Raw genomic sequence first — 22959 nt, 5'->3', positions numbered from 1 at the left:
ATTCCCTGAGCCCAGACCACTGAATCCGGGAGAGGGGAGGCCAAGGGTGGAGGGGTACCCAAATCTTCCCAACCCGGGGTATTACCAGAGGAGGGACAGCTACCCTTCCCGGGATAGGCCCAGGGGAGAAAACAGGGACCCGTATCAGCCGGAGCGGGCTTCCCAGTTAGAGCGCCAGGTTCAAAACATGGCGCGGGACCTGGGTCACATACTGAGGGCTCAGCAGAACCCTCAGATGGGCGTGCCGGCGCAGAACGCACCCAACTCTGGACCTGGTGCTCCAGAACAATGACGGGGGCAGCACCCCGATAACTCACCGGTTCCCAGGGTGGAGGCACAAAGGGAAGGGGGGTGTAAAGCCTTGGAGGAAGCTTCCTTCCTCACTTGTAAACAGCCCCTGGAAACCCAGGAACCGGAAACAAAATCTCTTGCCCCTGAAAGTCTGCCTCCTAAGGAGCAGAGGGGGGGTAGGAGAAACAAAAGACCCAAACAGACTCAGTTTGAGGAGGAGGTACAGATCTTCCAATTTGAGGGAGAGGGATCCTCAGAGGATCCTGGGAAAAGGATCTTCTCCTTCAGAGAGGGGGGAACTCCTCCCAAAGAAAAATGGGTCCCTAGGGATGCAAATCCAGACTGGGGAGATGTGGAGACTGAGCTACCGCCGCCCACCATCTCATCCCAGAACCAACAGCAAGAAAATCCCCTGGTTCAAACCCATCCTGGTGACTGCCTCCAAAAAGGGGGGGGCGGCCCAGAACCGGAGCCAGGGGAACCCACAATGGCTCTGATCTCCAGTTGCCAAATTTTTCTTTCAGATTCCCAAGGCTCTCCACAGAATTCTGCCCAAATCTCTTCGCTAGCAATGTCCAAAACCAGAAAGTTAGCCCACCAGTTGTCCAAAAATGTACATTACCTGTGCCCCCTTGAGGAGAAGGAGGGAAGATATTATGCCCCGGTACAAGTACAGGGGCAGGGTACAATCTCGGCACTGGTGGACACTGGATCTCAAGCTACCCTTCTGTCCAGAAGGGCCTTTGACGAACTGAATGCAGGAAGGGGAGAGAATTACCAAATTCCTCTCACCTCTCTTCCGGGACAACTACAGAACTTTGACGGGAAGGAAATTCCCGGTGAGGGGACTGCAGACTTGGACATTAAAATTGGGCGACACAAGTTGAAACACCCGGTCATAGTTGTGACCCCAGAGGGCACCCCTTGTTTACTAGGGAATGACCTCCTGAGAAGGTTGTCACCCCTAATAGATTGTGTAAACAAGGTCCTCTGGACCCAGACTAGCCGACCAATAAAATTAAAACAGAGTGTCAACCATGTTAGTTTAAACGGCACATGCCACATGGTTGAACAAAAATCTGACCAAGTAGAATTTCACTTCCAGAACAACCAGATTCCAGACGTGACAGTAATAGCAGTAGGACAACAGACTAGTGATGGTGGGTCCTCTCTATTTCTGAAAATCAACCTTCCTTCCAGTTTAAGGTGGTATTCCACGCTGGAAGGAAACACTCTGAAATTCTATACCAATCCACAATCTGAAACTCCCACTCCTATAGTCCAGAAAGATGTGAAATCAGCTCAGAGCCTGGCTGATATTCAGCAAATTGGAGAGCAGTTGTTCGTCCCTGTTCAGTTAAATGATGGGAAGGACTCTGTTCTCGCTCGAGTGTGTGTGAACAACGGTAAGAGCTTCATCAGCGAAGCCATGTTTCGCCAACTCCCAAAAGATCCAGCCATTCCCACCTTCAAACTGATAGACAAATGGGAAATGGACCTGGAAGCACCTAATTCCAAACATCTCCTGCCAAGCAGGTGTATGCTCAAGATCTCCATTGGCAACAAGAGCATAGTCCACAATTGTTGGGTCGTGCGAGACGTCCCTGCCGCCTTTTACTTAGGCAGTGACATTCTCAATCGCTTTGCCATTAGTTTGGACCTAATAAACTTCAAAGCTTGGTCCCGATTAGCGGATAATCCCATGGGCTTTGATGATCCAGAAAAAGCATTTAGGTCAGCTCAATTGCTACCTTATGCAGTTGAAATTCAGGTTAAAGAGGAAGTCACCATCCCAGAAAGGACCCGACAATTCTCCCTGGAAGTGAAAGTTAAAAGGGGACAAGAGTTAAAAAACCCTGATGCTTACATACATCTAAATGCTTCTTTCCAACAGCAAGGGTTGGGGGTAAACCCAACTCCATTAGTCAACATAGAACATGACACCATTCTAATAGAGGTGGATAACAGCGACTTAAAGAGTATTACTCTAGCCGCAGGCACCATTATTGGAATGGCGGTTGATGACCGACATTTCTCCATTGATCTTGTAAATGAACTGTTAGGACCAATCCCCAAGGACTGTGTTGACAGTGACAGTGAGAACAATACAACACCAGACAGGATTTTCACCCGGCATGGGGGGAACTTCCTGGTGTACACTTCCTGCCCCTATGGTAAGGAAGATGTGACGTGTGACTTCAGGAGGGATGAGGTGATCTTCCAGGTACATGAGGGCTGCCTTGCCCACCTGAAGCCTCCGGTCCAAATCAGCACTCTGACCAGTGACTTCTCCACCCAGCTGGAGGAGGCCGCGGAGATAGCCAAACCAGAAGTCTTTCCAGGCTTCAGGCAGATGGTGGAAGAGAGAGTCAACCTAGCTGATGCCTGTGTGACTCTGGAACAAAAGCAAAAGTTGAAACAAGTTTTCTTGGATTTCCAAGATCTCTTTGCGGTAGACTCATATGACTGTGGTCGCACTGACATCCACACAACAACAATCCCCACGGACCCTGGCATGACTCCTGTGTTTGTGAAGCAATATCGCTTGCCTCTCGCATCAATGGAGTCCCTTACTGAAATAATTAAGAACCTTGAGTCCCGGGGAATAATCCGTCCAGTCCACAGCACCTTCAATAACCCGGTGCTGGGAATATTGAAGCCGAACGGCCAGTGGAGACTCTGTGCTGACCTTAGGGAGCTCAACAAACGGGTCCATACTTCCCGATGGCCTCTGCCCTACATTGACCAAGGGCTGGCCCAGATCCAGGGGTCACAGGTATTCACTGCAATAGACCTGACCAATGGATACTGGACCGTGCCTGTCAGCAGGGAGGACCAATACAAACTGGCTTTTACCTTTGGGGGCCAGCAGTACACATGGACCCGGACTCCCTTCGGATACCTTAACTCCGGTAATGAGTTCAATATTTTCCTACATAAGGCCATGCCCGACCTGGGTGCGAGGGGTAACCTGGCTTATGTAGATGATGTCCTCATTAAAAGTTCATCTGTGGAGGAACACATAGCAGAGATCCGTTATGTTCTGACACAGTTGAGGGCCGCCGGAGCAAAACTTTCCTTTCAGAAAGCACAGTGGTGTAGAACCCGTGTTAATTCTTGGGGCATGAGATTACTCCTCAGGGTCTCTGTCCCCAGGAAAAGAAAGTGGAAGCACTTCAGAAACTGAAAGACCCCACCACTCTGCGGGAACTAAGGAGCCTCCTTGGACTGACTAATTACAGCAGAAAGTTCATTGAGGGCTACGCAGAGATCACCAGACCCCTGATTCATCTCCTGAAGGGGGGGGTCAAGTGGGAATGGGGTCCAGAACAATCCGAGGCAGTAAGACAACTCAAAAGAAGCCTCTCACAAGCGCCTTGCCTAGCTTACCCTGTCAGAAACAAGGAGTTCTTCCTGGAGACGGGGTTCTCTAATACGTGCTTGACGGCAGTATTATACCAAAAGCATGACAAGGTCAATAAAGTAATCTCCTATGCGAGCAAAACTTTATCCTCTGTGGAGGAAAAATTCAACGATTGTGAGAAGGCACTCCTGGCAGCGGTGTGGGCATTGAAGAATTACCGCCCGTTTATCCAGGGGGAACACATTATAGTGGAGACTCCACACCAGCCTCTTCAATATCTCCAAAGTGACAGAATCCGGGCTGGAAATGTGAGTAATTCCCGAATTACTTCCTGGATTCTGTCAATGCAAGGCTTTCCTGTGGAGGTCAGATATGGCCAAAACAAGAAGAGTCCCCTCGCGCAAGGTCTGGCTGACTTGCATGATTGTGCCAGAGAAAACTGTCTCGAGGACGAAAGTCTAAAAATAAAGGACAACATGGAGGCATACCTTAATTCCCCCCACAAAGTCTTTGAAGAAGACAAGTGTGAGGGAATGCCCACTGTGTATGTGGATGGATGCTCTTACCATGTTGACAACAACGGGGAGAAAGAACTGGTGGCCGGCGTAGGGAATGCATGGGTGAATGAGTCCCCAGAACCCTCCGCTGGATACAAAATTGGTCCCCGAAGTAGTCAGGTGGCAGAATTGATGGCTGTGCATCAGGCCATCCTCACTGCTGTCCAGCATCAACTCCACGAACTGGTCATAATCACAGATTCGGATTATGTACGGAACGGGTTCGTGGAGCACCTGGTTAATTGGAAAACCAGAGGCATGTTATGTGCTAACAACAAACCCTTGAAACATGGGAAGTTGATCCAAAACATTGATGATCTGGTCACCTCGAATGGGATGACCGTCTACTGGAAGAAGATCAAGGGTCATTCCAAAGTAGAGGGGCCAGACAAAACTGGAAATGACTTAGCTGATCAGCTGGCCAAAACCGGGGCCATCCAAGGGGATCTAATTGAGATTGAGTCCCTGTTGGGGGAAATCCAGGTCACAGCTATCACTAGGTCCCAGACAAATGCTCACAACGACCTCTCAATTGCACAATGGAGTAAGGAGACCCCTGATGCTGATTTGATTACAGCTCAGAAGGGGGATCCAATTATTGGTAAGTTTTACCAGCACCTTGAGGACCCTGAGAACTTTCCCCTGACGGATACCGATTACATTGGGAAAGAGGACCTAAGAGTGTTGATGAAATGTCCAAAAATGTTCCGAATCCAAGACGGTTTGCTGGTAAGGAAATCCAAAGCTGGCCACGATCAGTGGGTGGTTCCTACCTCATTCCGAAGCCTGATGTTAAGTCACGCCCATGATGCGGCCACCGCCGGTCATAGGGGGTTTCACACAACATTGGAAATCTTAAGAGAGGTTGCATACTGGCCACACATGGGCCAGGACCTCAACCAATATTTGAAGGGTTGTCTTGTGTGTGCACAATTTCAGCCAACATCCCTCACACACCGGGCGCCTTTACAAAAGAGGGGGATGACACTGCCATGGTCAGATTTACAAATCGACTTTGTAGGCCCTGTGATTCGCTCGGCTAGGGGGAATAAGTACATGTTGACTGTGACATGCTTGTTTACCAAGTGGGTGGAATGTCTCCCAGCCCCAAATTGCAAGGCAGAAACTGCAGCTGCCTTGATGATTAACCACATCTTTTCCCGTTTTGGTCTACCTCAAAGGATTGAGTCAGACAGAGGTAGCCACTTCACCAGTGAAGTAATGACAAAGATGTGGGAGATACTGGGGGTCAAAAGGAAGTTGCATATTGCTTACCGGCCAGCTTCTTCTGGGGCAGTAGAGAGATGTAACCGAACCATTGCGAGCATATTAAAGAAGTTTGTGGCAGATTCTGGGCCAAGTTGGGATATCCGATTACCTCTGGTCCTAATGGCTATCAGATCTACCCCTTCATCTGCAACCAAAATGTCACCATTTGAGTTGATGACTGGGCGCAAGATGGTGCTTCCTCAGCATTTGCTCTATAGGACCCAAGAGCAGACACTGATAAATGCCTCCACTACTCATGAGTATGTAGAGAAATTAAGGAAACACCTCCAACATGCTTTTGCTTATGCTCAGCGGAATCTAGAAAGATCAGCTGATAGCATGAAGACCCACTATGACCTGAAAACTTCCAGGAAGGAATATCAGGTGGGGGACCGGGTCTATCTATACAACTTCTAAAGGAACCAGGCCAAGCAGCGCAAATTTTTGCCTACATGGAAAGGACCCTTTGAGATCATCGACAAGATCTCACCTGTGGCCTACAAAATCCACATCCCCAAAGGCGGTTCGGCAGAGGGGGAAGACAAGTGGGTCCACATAAACCAGTTGAAATGTTGCCATCCCAGGCACACTCTGCAACAACTGGAGGAATCCTCTGGAATCCTAGCGGGTACTGTCTCAGATTAATTCAGTTCCAACCATAAAACATACCACATCTAGTCTCTAAAATATTGTGATTTGCATGAAACTGTCTCTTAGTTATACTGTTTTTTATCAAAATAAGAATGTAATGTTTCGTCATGATGAAATGCATATGCTGTCCCACCATCTCAACAGTGGTGGAAAAAGTCTATGAGTAGGTATTGCTGCTCTTCCTTTGTCGTCCTAGGAGAAAGAAAACCTGAAGACGGGCCAAGGAGGATGATACGGAGACCGGGAACGAAGATCCAATGGGCCCAGTGGACCGCCCAATATTCCCATCAGGACCGGCGAGGAGAACTGATCGATCAGTACCGGATGGAGAAGAAGATGCTGAACTATGCCATCTACAGAAGAGGAAGAAGATTATGCGGACAGACCGGTGCGTGGGTCAAAACCCTTGGGCACGCGACTCCCCATCGACTCAAATTCAAAGTGCAGTCGCGTGGGGGGGCTTGTTGGGTGTCCTGACCCACGTTTAAGCTATCATGCCACAACATTTGGTGCTGTGGGCTTAGAAAATTCAAGATGGCGGAAAACCCACATGTGCGCCGAAATCCAGGAAAGCTGCGCAGTTTGTGCGCACACCGAAATGGTTGCCTCACTTGCCACCCACCAGTGCGAGAACGAAAGGCCGGGTTGCCATGAGGGAAATGGGTTGCCAAAGGAAAAACAGTAGCGCCGGTTAGCTTCAAAGCGCTTTAAAATCACCATTGGACTACCCGCACAGTAGTCTGAAACCATTGGGAATGGCAATGCTGATTGCCAAATGCAACCTAGAATTGTTGGGAATTCATTTTCTTAAATCCCAAAAATGGGTGCAGTACCAGTACTCACCACTATCCAAAAGCCGGCAGTTTAAAACCACCCTGTGTTTCTCTGAAGGCAGGCTCAAACTGTCTATTTTAAACATTGCAACACATCTAAAAACTCACTGGACACCAGCAGACATTTGGTAGAATGGAGTGTTGTGTGCCTACCACATCTGGGAAATGAAGAGCCCAAAACAATGCTTATAACAAAACTGCTATGGAGTCAGCAGTTTAAGTTGCACTGGATTTAAAGACACTAAAATCGAAAATGTTTAGATTAAATGAGTGACCTATGTTTGGTGTCACATGCCTTTGTAACTGTTTAAATGTCATAGTTTTAAACTTAGAATCAGCCTTCTAGCTGCATATGTGAAAATGTTTAGTTTTATTTGAATGCAGAAACTGGGGAACAGAAATGACAGCTTAAAGAGATTCCAATTTGCCTGGCAACTACCCCCATCAGGAGTGAAACTTGAGTCACAGCTGTGTTCCCAGGCCTAGCTGCCCTTTTGCTGCTCACACTAAGGATATGCCATCTATCTGATAATTGAATTACCTGTGCTCTGCAGGAGAGTGAACAATGCAACTCCCTTCACCCAGGCAGAGGGTTTATTGAGAGGATCATAAATGGCTTCCTCTTGAACAATGAGCCTCTCCTGACTCAGGCAAAGGTTTTATTACAGCAGTCGTAAAATGTAGCTTCCTCTTGGCAGAAGCTGGGAGGAGCACTGCCTGTGAGAGCAAGCTGGCTTGGCAGAACTGGATAAACCAGTATTTCTACCTTGTGCTGAGAGGAAACCACACCCCTTTGGAGCCAGAACATAACTTTAAAAAGATGGATCATTCATAGAGCGGACATGTGAAAATTTTATAAATGATACCATAATTCTTGTGATTTTTCTGCCCACATTTTAAGAGGTTTTTCGACCCGGTGGCGTGTTCAGGGGGGTTTTAGCGGAAAAGTGGATATTACTCTAAATGTATGCATGTTAAAAATCTGAAACTTCATCAGTTAATGTCCATACTCCCTGCACACATGTATGTAAAGTTGGGTCAATGTCAGAAAGTGAAAAATCAGTTAAAAAGTCAATTATGTGCCATTTCTGAATGCAAGCTCTTAGAAACAGCAGATTTGGACAGAGACATGGCTAAATTCAGCCACACCATGTATATGTAATTTCAAGCAACTGTGTAACTGTGAAATATGTCTTTTATTATCAAATATAGAATGTGTGCAATCTGACAGAGGAGTGTCCTATCTGCAAGCCATAAAATGACATCCCTCTGACTCACAGTTCATTCCCCAATCAAATGATAAATGGAAGATTGACCAATTAGAAGCTGAGAGAGAGGTAGGGTCAGTGATGCTAGAACACACCCACATTCTAAACACATAAAAGCAGACAGACAGGACAGATAGGGACCTTCAATTCCATCTGCAGCGGGACGCTCTGCCGGAAAAATCCATACTTACCTCCATCAATCTTCAAAGAGCCAACACTTAGACTCCAAGATAAACAGAGACTTCAGAACCTTAACCAAAAAGGCCACTGCCAGCAAGAGTATTTGTCAGCAGGCCTCAAAATATTTTTGCAACTGAACTCTTCAGACAGCCGGGCGAGCCGTCTGAATTTTGCCAAGAACTTTTGCAAGAACCCGGTGACAGAAATATCCAAAGAGAAGGCAGGAACCGACCCAGAGAACCGGTGCATAGCAGAGACCAGGCCATTGTATCCAGAGTGCGGACCCCGATGCTGTGAGCAGTTCCAGAGACCAGACGCTGTGCCCAGAGACCGTCCGAAGTCCAGACCTGTTGACCAGATCGTGACAAAGCCGCCTTCCTGTTTAAAATCTCTTGTGAGTACCGCCAAACTGTACCAAACCAAAGCTCTTAGTTAAAATCATATAATTCAATCTATTTAACCTAAGTAGAACTGCCTCCTAGCCGTCACCTGTCATTTGTAAAGCTGTCACTTGTCATTTTCTAGTTGCAAGCTGCACTTGTCATTGTGAACTTTAAAATTTCAAATCTGGAAAACAACCTTTATTTAATCACTCATATCTCCGCGACCGTTTGTGCTAGAGACTTGCAGTAACCTTCATTTGAAAGCTTAGAATCTGAGCTTTGAATCGCACCAAGAACCACATTCCTACCCCTTATAGTTTTACCGCAATCGCGGAACACGCATTCGCGAATTTTACCGCGATTTGCAAATTTCTTCACATGTAAAAACTGCTGCTGCTTGCCTTCCATTTGCCAGAAATTCGTTTAACCTGCTAACTATCCCTGCCTCATTGCTAGTGTGAGCCTGGACTAATATTAACTAGATACCACTCACCCTGAACCTCTGAAAGGGAATTAAAAGTATTTCCAGCATATTTCTCATCCATTGCTAGCACATATCAAAGCATTTTGCCTGTGTTTTCAAAACTCCTATCTGTTTTCTGTCGTGTAAGCTTGCTGGGGTGAACTGATTTACATTGATTGCATTTCTGAGAACTGTGTGTTTTCCTTCCATTTCCTTGCCTTGCATCAAAGGGGGGGAGGGGATTGCCAGAGAAAAGTGATTACATTGTTTTGTTGAAATCATATTGAGTATTTTCTGTACTGCATTTCATTCAACATTGCATTTCCTTGAACCCTATAAAGCATTCTCTACCACATTATACTTCTGTACCTATTTACCAGTGTGCTACCTTATCCATTTCATCTCAACTCCTTAGTAATTATAAAGAAGTGTGCTAGTGCCAGATTCTCTGTTGTTAATCTTTATCATATCAGATTAAGTGTGATATTCAATTATTAATTTATTATAAAGTGTCAAATATATATATATATTTTAATTTATCAAATAAACCTTTTAAACTTGCAAAACAGAACTACTTCTTGGCTCAGTGGGGTCAGGGGGATTCCAAGAGAGGGGTGTTATATAGGGGTAGTCATCCAGAACGCATGAACTGGACATAAAGATATATCAATAAGGGTTTTCATTCAGTATTATAGACTAGGCGTTGACTTAGCTGTAGTGTTGAATTGAATCCTCTTACAGGCCGGCAATGACTTGGGATGAAGTGGATGTGGGCGGGTACATAGATAAAATGGTACCGCCTAGGCCTCTGAGTGATAGGGTGCAGGGAGAGAGGCCACAGTACGGTAAAAGCAGGGGGTCCCACCCTCACAGAGGCAGTGGGTCCTTTCGAGGGAACTCCTCCTGGAACAACCGTGCCAGCTACCAGGTAGAGCAGGCAGTATGCTGGTTATTTGCTGAAGGAAAATGCACCTAGGGGAATGCATGTAGGTTCAAACACACAAAGGGTGCAAGCTCAGGGGGGCGCAGCTCCTCAAGCAGAGAGGGGAAGCCAAGGGGCAGTGCCAAACCTAAAGAAAAAAACAAGCATGATTGACCATTTACATCCGGTCGGAATCAAGGCCTTTCTTAGGACAATTACAGTTTCTAACTTTGCCCACCAGCGACCCCCGCATTGACTGCGTTTGGGTGTAGCCAACACCTTGTTAGCCCCAGCTGGGTCACGCAACACCTCCACAAAGACCCCGCTCCTCTAGGCCCCCGTGTACGACCCCCACGTTTGTGCTGCATCCCCTCTCCAAACTTGCCTCGGTCACACCAACCACCCAAACACGCTGTGGCCCCCTATGCGGCAAAAGCATCCATGGACATCCACGCACAAAATTTGAACCCCATACACACTGGACCCAAAGGAGCACCAACCGCACTGAGCGAGCGTGCAGGAACTAGGAGCGCGGAACTAAGGTCAAAGCCACCACAACCACCATCATGCCTGCCCCCCTGCCTCGATCGATGCCACCCAAATCCCGGATCAGGGAGCGCAACGAATGAAGGAATGTAGACCCTGCTTCAACATGTCCACCTGGGTTGCTGGCATACCCCACCCAGCCCAGCAGAACCAAGAAATCACTCTGTCATGTAATCCGACCAATACACATGTACATGCAAACTACCATAATTTCCCCTTTAAAAAAAAAAAGACACACGGCCCAGAGACCCCCTGGTTACACATCAGACATACCCTGCATTGAGCGGTACAGCAACCGCTCCGCTACTCCAACTGACATGCAGTTATACAACATATGGCAACATAACACTCCCGTAAAACAAGTGGCACGGAATTCGCCCAGCTCTTCACGCCAACCAACACTCTCGGAACTACATAACGACAAGTGCCCAGGCGATACAACCTCGCAGAAAAGAAAACAAGTGGCACAGAGACGCCACACCGCAGACAACACAACAGCACTTTACATACGTGGCAAGGTGACCACACACTAGACGACAGGACCACCACCAACACACAGCAAAACCTAACGCAAGGCAAGCGGGGGAGGGTGGCCACCAAACAAAGGCCCCACAAGCCAACATTACAAGGAATAGGCCTGTTCCCTGCCCCTACCCCACACTTACTTCTGCGAGAAATTCTTTCTACACCCAGCCAGTTCAGGAAAAGAGGGTGTTTGCTTGGGGTGTGGTGCTTATAAGCACCTTTTTGGGGGCTGGGTTAGCCTTCTTTCCACCCAGCCTGCCCTTCTGCTCCTTGAGCTTCCCTCCCCACGCCCACTTCCTGACCTCTGGCGTCGGCCAGTCTGTGTGAGGGTCCCTTGATGACCCTAGCTACAGGGGGATGGGGGAGACAGGGGCCCAGGGAGGCCTGCTGGGTGATGTGGCTATGGCAGAGTCCTCCCAGGCCTCCCTTCGCTCTGCGCATCCCCTGGCTGTTACAACATATGCTACATAAGTCGCACTCTTCCTTGGGGAGTCCTGGGCTGCTTCGGCAGTGGTTTTATCTTCGGTGCTCCGAGGTCAGAACAGGGCGGGGGTGAGAGCCCATTCCCTGGGTAGCCCTAGGACAAGAGGGTGGTGACAATTACTTTGCTCCATGTCGGAGCTAAAACAAAAGAAGTGTGGGTGGCTATGATGTGCTCAGGAGCAGAGAGGGGTCAGTAAATTTAGCCTGCTGCTCTGATGGGTGTGTGTTTCATGCTCTGTGTAGGAGCTGTAAAAAAATAAGAGAGCAGGTGACACTGTACACCCTCTAGTGCCAGACCTCAATACAGGTGACACCAAATGTGTTCTAGGGCTTAATACAAGGGACAAAGTGGGCCCTCCTGTTTCAGACATCACTGTGTGTGACAACTTATGATTCCCAGTGTCAAAGAATGATGCAAGTGAAATCACAAGGTCTTCCAGCGCAACAGATACGTTTCAGAGACACTGCATGGGATCATGTGTGCAGTATGAATCTTGCTAGTCTGGACCATCATAGGGCAATTAAGGCCCCTGAAAGGCTGCAGGCCAGGACAACAAGGCCAGCCACCCTGCTGCTGTAAGGATGTGACTTCTGTATATTCACTTGTGTATAGGCGCGTTATAAATGCCATATCATATCATAACACTGCCTCTCTGAAGCCAGCCCACCATCAGGCCGGCGCTGACCCAGCCACGGCCCTCCACTGAGATGATGCTCATGCGGCCTAAATGGGCGGGGGTGAGTAATACTCTGCCACCTCAATGTCTAGTCAACATCTAGAGGCACTCCCGCTTGGGGGGAGCCTGGATGTGGTGAAGCCCAGACGCTCTGCCACCAGTGTCTCGCTGCCTGTCCCATCATCAAGGTACTACAGCCGATGAAGCCCATGGTGTCCCCGGGTGCGGCTTTGATGGCTCATGAACTGTGCTCTCAACTATCCTGGACTGATATAATTGTAAGGTCGAACTGGTTTCCTGCAAATGCTCAGAGGACTCAGTAAATATGTATTTTTGAGGCTGTGAGCCTGCATGTCATTGATATGATTAAAGTGGTCCCAGTAATGAAGTGTGTGTGAAGCTGTGGTCCCGCAGATTGATGGCATGATATGATATGATATGGCATTTATACCGCACCTATATACAAGAGTTTCAAGGCGCAACGAGGGAAGGGAGGGGGAATAGAGGGAAGACAAAGACAACAATCTTACTAGGCTAGGTGACACTGAGTTCGCGCAAGTGCAGGGGAGGGGGGAAAGGGAAAAGTGTGGGGGTGGAAGGGGTAAAGGGCAGTGCAATACATAGGATCAACAGTAAAATAAATAAAATAAATAATAACAATAGGTAAAAAGTGCGGCCAGCTTGTGGCAGTGCAAGGGTAAGTGCAGACAACAAGGGTCAAGAGCTGGTAGGGGACTGTAGGGATATAGAAACAGCTCCCAAGTGCAGGTATTGCTCGGGAGGCAGAGCAGGTCTGCAACCGGCAGGGGAGGGGACCTGGGCCCGAGACCAGAGGGCAGCCAGGTGACCAGTGCAGTTTCAGTTAGGGGAGAGCAGGAGAGTAAGCAGAAGCAAAGAGGAAGGTCTTGAGGTACTTCTGGAACCGGAGATGGTTCTCCTCAAGTTTCAGGGAGGCAGGGAGGCTGTTCCAGAGGGAGGCCGCAGGCGAAGAAAGAGATCTACTACTAACTCGTTGCTTGGAGAAGCGACTGACCCTGTGGGAGTTGGAGGCGGATGAGCGAAGAGCTCGAGAAGGAAGGTATTTAGGAAGAGAGAGTTGAAGGCATTGAGGCCCCAGGCCCCAGAAGGCCTTGTGGACAATGCAGAGGGTTTTAACTTAATCCTCGCAGCCACAGGGAGCCAGTGCAGAGATTTCAGTCCTGGATTGATACGATCCCTGGGCTTGAGGCCAAGGACAAGTCTCGCAGTCCTGTTCTGGATGAGTTGCAGAGGGCGGAGAGTAGAAGCAGGCAGATTTAGAAAGAGGCTGTTGCAGTAGTCCAGCCTAAAGAGAACCAGAGCTCTGGAGACCGTGAGATTATGGGGGAAGGAGAGGAAAGGAAGAATACCTCTGATGAGGTGCAGTTGATAGTGTGACTTCTTAGAGACATCAGAGATGTGAGGAGAGAAGGAGAGTGTGGAGTCGAAGATGACCCCGAGGGTTCTAGCCTCACAGGTGGGAGCAGGAAGAGGGCCAAGAGAGGCCGGCCAGAGAGCAACAGGAAAGGAGGGAGCAGGTGTGTCGATGAGGAGAATCTCAGTCTTGCTGGCATTAAGGCAGAGATCATTGGCGGCACACCACTCCTGGATAGCAGACAGTCAGAGGTGAGAGAAGGAGAAGAGGTGGCGGAAGGGAGCCTGAAAGTGAGCTGAGTGTCATCCGCATAGCACTGAAAGTTGGGGCAGAGAGCAGCAATACGGTGGGCAAGAAGTGCTAGGTTTTGGTTGAACAGCCAGGAAGAGAGGTTAGACCCCTGGGGAACATCACAGGTAGAGATAGAGGAGAGGAAGAACCCAAGTTGGACCTGGAAGGGTCGATCAGAGAGGAAAGGGGTCAGCCAAGCCAGGGACTGATCGGTGATACGCAGGGTATCAGAGAGACAGTTGAGCAGGATGCCATAGTTGACCATGTCAAAGGGAGAAGAGAGATGAAGATGAGGACACAGGGGTTATTGGACTCAATGTTGGGGAGCAGGGCTTCACGGATGTTCAGGAGAGCAGTTTGCTTCTGGCAGCTCTGAAGCCAGTCTCATGGTCATGGAGACAACCAACAGATTCAGTGTGAAGATTAAGCTTGGAGATGGCCAGCTTTTCTAGGAGTTTGCCCAGGAAAGGAGTGATGGAGATAGGGAAGAAGCTAGCCGGCCAGGAGGGGTCGGCTGAGGGTTTTTTAAGAGGGTGCACAAGGCAGTGCTTCGGGGGGGTGGGAAGACACCAGTGGTAAAGGAGTGGTTGCAGAAGTCGGCCAAAGCAGGAGCCAGGGTGTCAATATGGTCCTTGATGGTTTTAGAGGAACAGGGAAGAACCTGTTTTGACAAGACTTTCAAAGATCAGACTTGTCTAGAAACCTTGTCTGGGGAGAACAGGGGAAATGCAGAGAAGGAGGGAGGAGAGGTGGCCACAGAAGGGCCAGAGGAAGAGCAGGGAGTGAAAGGAGGAGGAGGAGAGGAAGAGAGAGACGACAGGATGTCCTGAGTTGTAGAGATGAAATGAGAAGCCAGGGCCATGCAGAGGGCCTGGGAGGGGACAGGAGAGTCAGAGACTGCAGCAGGATTGGGCAGCTCTTTGCAGATTTTAAAGAATTTTTCCGAGTTGTTGGATGCCACAGTGACGTGGGCGTGGATCAGGGATCTCACCTTGGAGGGGACAGAGAGCCGGTATTGCCGTTGAAGCAGGCAGCAGGCCAGTTTGTCAGAGGATGTACAGGAAGCGTGTAATTTCCTCTCAGCCACCCTGCACTTGCATTTAAGCGTGACGAGGTCTGAGTCATACCAGGAGTTGCACTTGGCTTTGGGCTTCAAGCGGATCCTCATGACAGGGGCAAGAACATCAAGAGTATCAGATATAGCAGAGTGGAGCATAGAAAGGGCTGTGTCAGTGTGTGAGTCAGCCGAAGGAGGGGGGGTGAGAAAGTAGCGGTGAAAGCCTCAACTGATACATGCTTCGTGGGTCAGATAACCGAGAAGGTAGGTGGCAGTGCTGGAGTTGGCTTGGCCTGAGGGTTGGAGAGAGTGAGCTCGGAGGAAAGGAGAAACTGATCACTCCAGGAGAGAGGATTGGTGAGAGGGATAGAAAGGGGAAGGTCTGTAGAGATCGGAACATCCAGAGTGTGCCCTGCAGAGTGAGTCGGGCCAGAGGGAAGGATAGAGAGTGAAAGAGAGTTGCAGAGGTCGCAAAAGAGTCCAGAGGAATGGCAGGAAGCATCCAAGTGGATGTTGAAGTCTCCAAGAAGGAGGAGTTGAGTGGTCGAGACCAGGAAGGGAGAGGAGAGGTCCGCCCACTCATTTAGGAAGGAGGAGATCTAACCAGGTGGCAGATAGATGGTAGCCACAGTAAGGGAATGGCTAGGAGAGGGAGAGAGCCTTCAAATGAGGCATTTGAAAGAGGAGTAGACCTGAGTAGGAATAACAGAGGCAGGAATCCACTCAGGGAAGATCAGGGCTACACCCTCTCCGGGACGATTGGACCTGGGCACAGAGAGGATCTTGTAGCCATCAGGGAGGAGAGTGTGAAAGCTCATGACAGAGCTGGCAGTGAACCATGTCTCGGTGAGACAGAGGACTTCGAGGTCAAGTTCTTCAAGGAGGCGGCAGATGTCAGAGGAGTGTTTGACAGCTGAGCGAGTGTTGAGAGTGGCAATATGGAGAAGGTTGTTGCCCTTGAAAGACTTCTGGGCAGAGGTACAAATCAGAGGTATGCCCTGCAGAGGTGTTGAAGAAGCCAGAGGGGGGGCAGAAGAGGAAGGAAGAGAGGGCAAGGTAGCCAAGGAGGAGACCGAAGGGGGACGCAAGGAAGCCATGAAGGGAAGAGAGGGGACATCAGGAGAGGAAAGGAAATTGATGAGGCGTGGGAAGTGTCTATCAAAGAGGAGAAGGTTGGCCTGAGAGCCTTGGACCAAGACGGTACCATTTAAGTAAACATTAATGATGACCTTAGAGAAGTGGAAGGAGGCCAGGAGAGCCTCCCACCGGGTGCCACCATTAATGGGAGAAGAAGAGAAAGGAGAAAGCGCAGAGACCATATGGAGAGTCCATAGGTCGGGCGAGGGAACGACAAAGAGGATGTCGGTGAGGGTTTGCTTGGAGGAAGCACTGGTATAGGTGTCAGCGATAGGGAGGCCTGGGTTGGAGATCAGGATGTCCTTTTTAAACTTCTTCCTACCAGATTTAGTGAGGAGAGCAGGATAGTCGATAGAGAAGCAGTTAGAAAAGATAGGAGGGACAGAGAGCACCATAGAGTAGGTGGGGAGAGGATAGAAGAGGAAAGGGGGGCAGGATGAGGGGGCAGGGAAAACTCTAGGGATGGACACCTGGAGGGGCACAAGTAGAAGGGACAGAGAGACACGAGACAATAGTAGACAATTGGACAAAACAACAAGAGCTCAGATGGTAGTAGAACAGTTTGCTAGACGAACACTTTGCTAAGATGGCAAAATCAAAGACGGCACTACTTTCATAATATAGTTTAGGTACGGGAGAAAATCACACCTATGTCTGAGAGTCCTGTATAGTGGGAGAAAGGTCTAGGCTTCACAATGCAATATACATACGGCTTTGTGGCATTGCAACATGCTCAATATGGTTCCAGTAACTTACAATGGTGTCGCCATTGGTTGGAGTTTCCTTTCTGCCCCGCTGAATACAGTTGGCCTGATCATGGGCCTCATAACGACTTGGGCGGTAACGGTAACGCTATTAGCGCGGGCGGTATTAGCCCTACTGCCGAATTCCCCGGTGCTAATAGCGCCGGATCACGAGTTCGGCGGTAATGTAAGTCCCCATTCCCCACTGAGCCCATTCGGGAATGCCCCATTCCCCATTGGGCTCAATGGGGAATCTTCGCGCTAATACCGCTGGTGGATTTCCCGCCGGCGGTAATAGCGCGAATTTTCGGCGCATTTCCCCCCAGCTGTTATGAAAAAGGAGGAGGGTGGTTTTGCCCCTTTAAGAATGTGCAATGACTTCGCCATGAGCAAGGGTCAATAAAAGGAGCCTCAGCTGACACGTGTGCCAGAACGATGGCAGACTCACTGAAAGGCACTTCTGTTTCGTGTCTCATTTAGTGAGCCTGCAGGCTGATGCCATGTGATCATGGCCCTGCTACCCTGGCCTGCAGATTGATGCTGTGTGATGAAGGTACTGCAGTCACCACTGATCGGGGTGCCCCTAGGCCACTTTCATACTGTTTGACCACAGCACAGTTGCGAGCCCGGGAGCCCCCGGCAACTGGTGTCAGCCGTGTGACCATGGCAACTGTGTAGGTTTGCTGGGCGTCCCCAGCACCCATTGGGCTGGCCTGTGTGCCTGTGAGCCAACCCACAACAAAGGTAACTGAAGCATATGCTGGGTGCCCCCGGCATTGATGGGGATGTCTGTGAACCCACGGACTGAGCCCACAACAATTAACCCCTTTCTGCTTTTTTGCCTCCTTTTTCCAACTCCATTGTTAACACTTTGCACTGGCTTCTCCATCCTCTATCCCAATCTTCCGGCATTGCTCCAACATATTCGTTGTTATACCTGTGCCTGGCCTTGCTATGTTTTTTCTCCCCCTCTTGCTGTTCCCTGGCCCAGCCTCCCCACTGTGCTATCTACATCCGTTTCCTTTCTGCTCTAGCCACGCATTCTCATTCTTCCCTCTCCTTTCTCTGTTTCTTTATCAGCCTCACCTCACTCTTCCTCAACCCTCACAGCTAACCTAATTGACCCACTGATGACATTTGACCTCTAATCTTTGATCCCTTTTGCTCTTGCTCTCACATCGTCAGTTCCAGCTCCTCCTCATCTCTTCAATCTCCCTCTCTCTGGCTTCATTTTTCCGGCATTCCTTTTCCACCAGCTCTTCTGTATTACCTCTTTCTTAGCCCGGATCCCAGGATTCTGTCCCCTCTCAATCTCCCACTTCACCACGCTCCAGTAACTTCTCCTTTCCTCCTTGCCTTTATCACTATGTCCTACATAACTACTTCTCTGTCACACACATTTCCAAACTGTTTTAGCATAAATTCCCATAAAACGTCTCTCAATCTGCCATGAAATCTATACAAATGCAGCTCCTGAACTGTAACACCTGACTCTTCATTGCAGACTCCTACTATACGTTGGCCACCATCATGACACAGGGCAGTCTTAAAACCTCCTTGCCTTTGACTCCCCTCTACCTGGTCTCCTGCCTGTTCTCTGCCCACACATTTCTTTGAAGCTATGAGGCAGAACCATTGAAAGCAGCAGGATCCTCCATCTTGAACAACGTTCTGGCCTCCATCAGATTTGTAGAAAATCTCCTCCATTACAGTGAAAAGTGGAAAACTTATATTTTCACGAAATCATTTGGACCTGTGTTGAAAACACACATTCCCTTGGAGTCCTAGTCTCATTGAACTCTCAAACTGTGTCATGCTTCTTCAACAAACTTATCGCTCTGAGGCCCCTGGGTTAGCAGCTTTTTATAAACATTAGCTTGAATAAGTATAAAATAAATGTATCTGTCAATTCTCCTCTATTGCTTCATGACTGTTTTTTTTGCCTCTTTTTTTTAGCATACTCCTATCACAATTTTAGGCACTTCTCCCTTTAGTCTGCCACCACACTATACTGAGCAGAATGTTTCCAATGCTACAGAAAAACGGTGCTCTTGGTGGGCACCATACACTACTCAAATAACTGGCTAGAAAGGCTCTCCAATCTCAATGATTGCCTCTGATATCTGTACTTGTGTCCTCACAAAGGCATTGTGGGAGTAGTGTCTACCAAACCATCACACAAATTTAAATTTCAACAGAGATTCAAGCACATAGAACCAAAAAACATCTTTGGTTAATTGGCGATAGGACGTATACCACTTTGGCAATGGGCACTTGGGTATCCTCTGATTTCGGGCCCAGATACCTGCGCTCCCAGCCACACACCCACATTGCGTCCTGGCAACTCCTGCACTTGGGTCTGTATCTGCACCCGTACAGCCCCCTTCCAGCACTTATCAGACACCCATTGTCTACACCTCTTCTCGCACTTACCACCTGCTGGCCGCACTACCTGTTGTTTTATCATGTGTTCAGCACTTTCCACTCCGCCCCTGCCCCTCGCACTTTCCTCCTTCCCTTTCCCCTGCACTTGCATGTTCTCAATGTCACTGGGCCTAGTAAGATCGTTGTTTCCCCTCCCTTTCCTCGTCGCGCTCTGAAACACTTGCGCGATACAAATAAAATGTCATATCAAATCATATCATGAGCAAAAAAAAAATCAGCTCTGATATCCGTTTGGGAAAACCTGAAGAAAAAAATATTCAGACAGACACCTGCTAGGTGTTGGATCATTTGACCTGCACAGGCATGAGCACCTTTGACCTCTTAATAGAGCCAGGCAGCTGGAGCTACAGGACTAGAGAAGAAAGATGTCACAGAGGAGAACGTGGATCGGGAGGGTGGCGAGAAGGAGGAGGCAAATTGTCCACAGGGTCAGAGACAGATACTGACAAATGAGCAACTCATTACAACCAATCTCCTAGATAGTGTATGCAGCAAAACAAAAGAGGTGATGGCTGGAAGGTTTAGAATTAATCCTAACCTCTGGCATTGCTTAGTGCAATCCTCCAGACCATCCTTCGTCAGCCTGCCAAGCCATTACAGAGAAGTGAAAGATCATATGCAAATCTGGCTTGGTCCCACACCAAAAAGGACAGTCCAGCACAAACTGCTAGGTTCCATCACCATCCCACCCTGGTGTGGCAAAGGGTGATGTCTCTTACCCATTATTCTCAAATGCAATGTTCACAGGAGAGGCAACACATTGTGCATCTTAAGTGATGCCTAGGTAGTGGTGACAGTAGATTGAGGGGGGCAAGTTGCATGAGAACCATTACCAGACACATGGCTCCTATGGGCGGCTGTACCTAGACTTATGGGCACCTGTGCAGATGGTACACTGGAGGTGGTAACCGTGCCAGCTGTGGTGGTGGCATTGTTTGCAATGTATGCAACCCTGTGCTACTGATGCCCACAACCATCCTATCATTCCTCCTCAACACTGTTATCCACCTCCCTTGCAGCTTAAGCCCTCAGTTGGCATCCAAGCACACGTGAAAGATACACTGAGACAGTACCTACATGCCACATGGAACGCTATCCCTTATACATGATTATTGGTTGTGGATACATGATGACATTACATTGGAGAACGTTCATTGGGTTCTACATTGCAATTAATGTAACTGTAGAGCCTTAGGACCGGAAGGAAAGTCTTTTGGGTGTGGGGGGGGGGGGGGGGCGTGCCCATTTTGAGCCTCACTGGGCTAAGGTTGGTCAGATGTTGCTCTCCGTGTGACATGTGCACACTTGAGGACAAACACTTTTGTTCCAGATGCACCATGTTGGTATGTTGTATATGTACTCTCCTTTAGCTTTGGTGGGTCCTATACCAGGATATTGGCTCCCAAAGCCCTGTAGATAGCCACCACCACTATCCATACCAATAGGTAATGCTACACTAGGTGTTGCTACAGTGACAAATGCGAGTCAAAACCTAAGTAAGTGTGAACTTAATGATCAGATGTCTATCAGAAGTGTGTTCTATGGGGGAGAGGCTAAAAGACAGCATACTAGTTTCAAGAAAGTCCACTGCAGAATTTAAGTGTCTCCAAACAGAGCACAACTTTGCTCTTAGTAATCCCAGACTTATTGTAGTCATTAAGCTCCCCTGCAAGATAGGCCAGTTTGCTAGGATCAGTGCTTTGAAGCATCTCTTAAAATAAATACACCAGTACAACTGTAAGAAGTACAGAACGCACGGCCTGTTATTAACATTTCATGGGGCCAGGGCTCTGAGACCACCGCTGTGGAGCCAATTTATATTTGCCCAGAGGCCACTGTATGCTGTGACATGTATGTAGATCAAACGTGCAGTTGTGTGAGGAATACATTTGAGAGGTAAGATTTGTTTTAATGCAGAGCCAGAACGTGTCACATGTATGTTGTTGTCCCCTTTAAGATGCTGTCATGACTCCATCATGATGTACTCCAAATAAAAGGAGCTCAGGCCTGCATGTGAAGTTAGTACGGCGGCAGACTCTGTGACCGGCAACTATATCTCCTGCTCATTTGTTCATGGTCTACGTCGTGTGCTCATGGCCTGTGTAGATGCTTGGCACGTGTGCCCACTGACCCATCTGCTGTTACCTGGGTGACCCCATGCAATCCTTTAAACCTGTGTGACCACGGCCTTGCATGCCCCGAATGCGTGTGATCACAGATCTGAGCATCAGAGCAGGGTGAGCCGGGAGCTGCTCCAGCCGCGTGAACGCGGCAACACCAGCCCATTCTGCGTGCACGCAGCAACTGTCTGATGGACCTGGGTACCCTGAGAGCCGCCCCAATAACATGCACACTGTATTGTACTTAACTGCACAGTGCTGGCAAGCTTTAGAAGGTAGTGTACTTTTGCTGCCTAGAGTGGAAGAATTGATGGGAAAGAAAGAGTTCATGACACAGAGTGGGTGTGCACTGCGGTGTGAGCTTCCTGAATGAGGACAGTAAGGCATACAGGAGCAGTGTATTGGCACTGATGTTGCAAGGCTCAGCGATAGTGTGAATGGTACCAGGTGCGCCTGGTCTCAGATGCAGGGAGCGAGTATACTGAGTCAGTTCTGAGCAATTGCAGACTTTGCTTTAGAAGTCACTTGCCCTGCACCTTGTGCCAAGAGATAGCAACGGATAAGATCACACCCACAAGAAATACAGTAGCGATATTGTGTAGATGAGGGTGGAACATATGGAGTTGCTTCAGCGAAAGCATGGCTAGGCTCTCATGGACACTCCTTGATATTCTAGGAATTGGAGGATGTGCTAGCCATCAGGAAGCAATGGGTAAACCGGCACATGCTTAGTGACAAAGCACATATGTCATATTATTGCACTACTTGGAATCCCAGAACACTCTACTATCACTTATGTACATGGAATGCAGGTGCTAGATTACGAATTAAGCACTGTTTTATACTAACGTAGGTTTGTTTCAATAAAGAAGTTCAGCTAATATATTTAACGCATATGCGTTGAAGGCCATGTGTCATCAATTAAGCTTCGCAGGGCTCCAGAGCATGCTTTATCTGTAGTCATAACCAACAAATGTGATGTTTTGTATCCTGCCTGCACCATTACAGAAGGGGCCCAGCCATATGCAAATCAGTCCTGCTTCTGCCAACAATGAGAGCGGTCCAGCCCAAACTGCTAGTCCAGATCCCCTTTGCACGGAAACACTTGCAAACCCAGACCTGTTTTTCATTGTGCCAGGAGTTAGTCACATGGAAAACAGTTTAACAAAGTCTCAAGAGATGATAACCCCAATTATTTAAGTGGGATAAGAAATCGATAGGGGGCTCTACAAGTGCCAAAGATATATTTATGGGGCAGGTCTGGGACATGCCTGGCTCAGACTAAGTACTGCATGTAGCCAAGGAACCTTAAAAGAATGGTGGCCATTGTTACGAAAGGGCCTTACCATACCATGAGAAGG

Source organism: Ambystoma mexicanum, chromosome 11 (genome assembly GCF_040938575.1).
Source record: "Ambystoma mexicanum isolate Mex_15411 chromosome 11, UKY_AmexF1_1, whole genome shotgun sequence".
In the NCBI taxonomy this organism is placed as follows: Eukaryota; Metazoa; Chordata; class Amphibia; order Caudata; family Ambystomatidae; genus Ambystoma; species Ambystoma mexicanum.
This window is presented reverse-complemented; position numbering follows the sequence as displayed.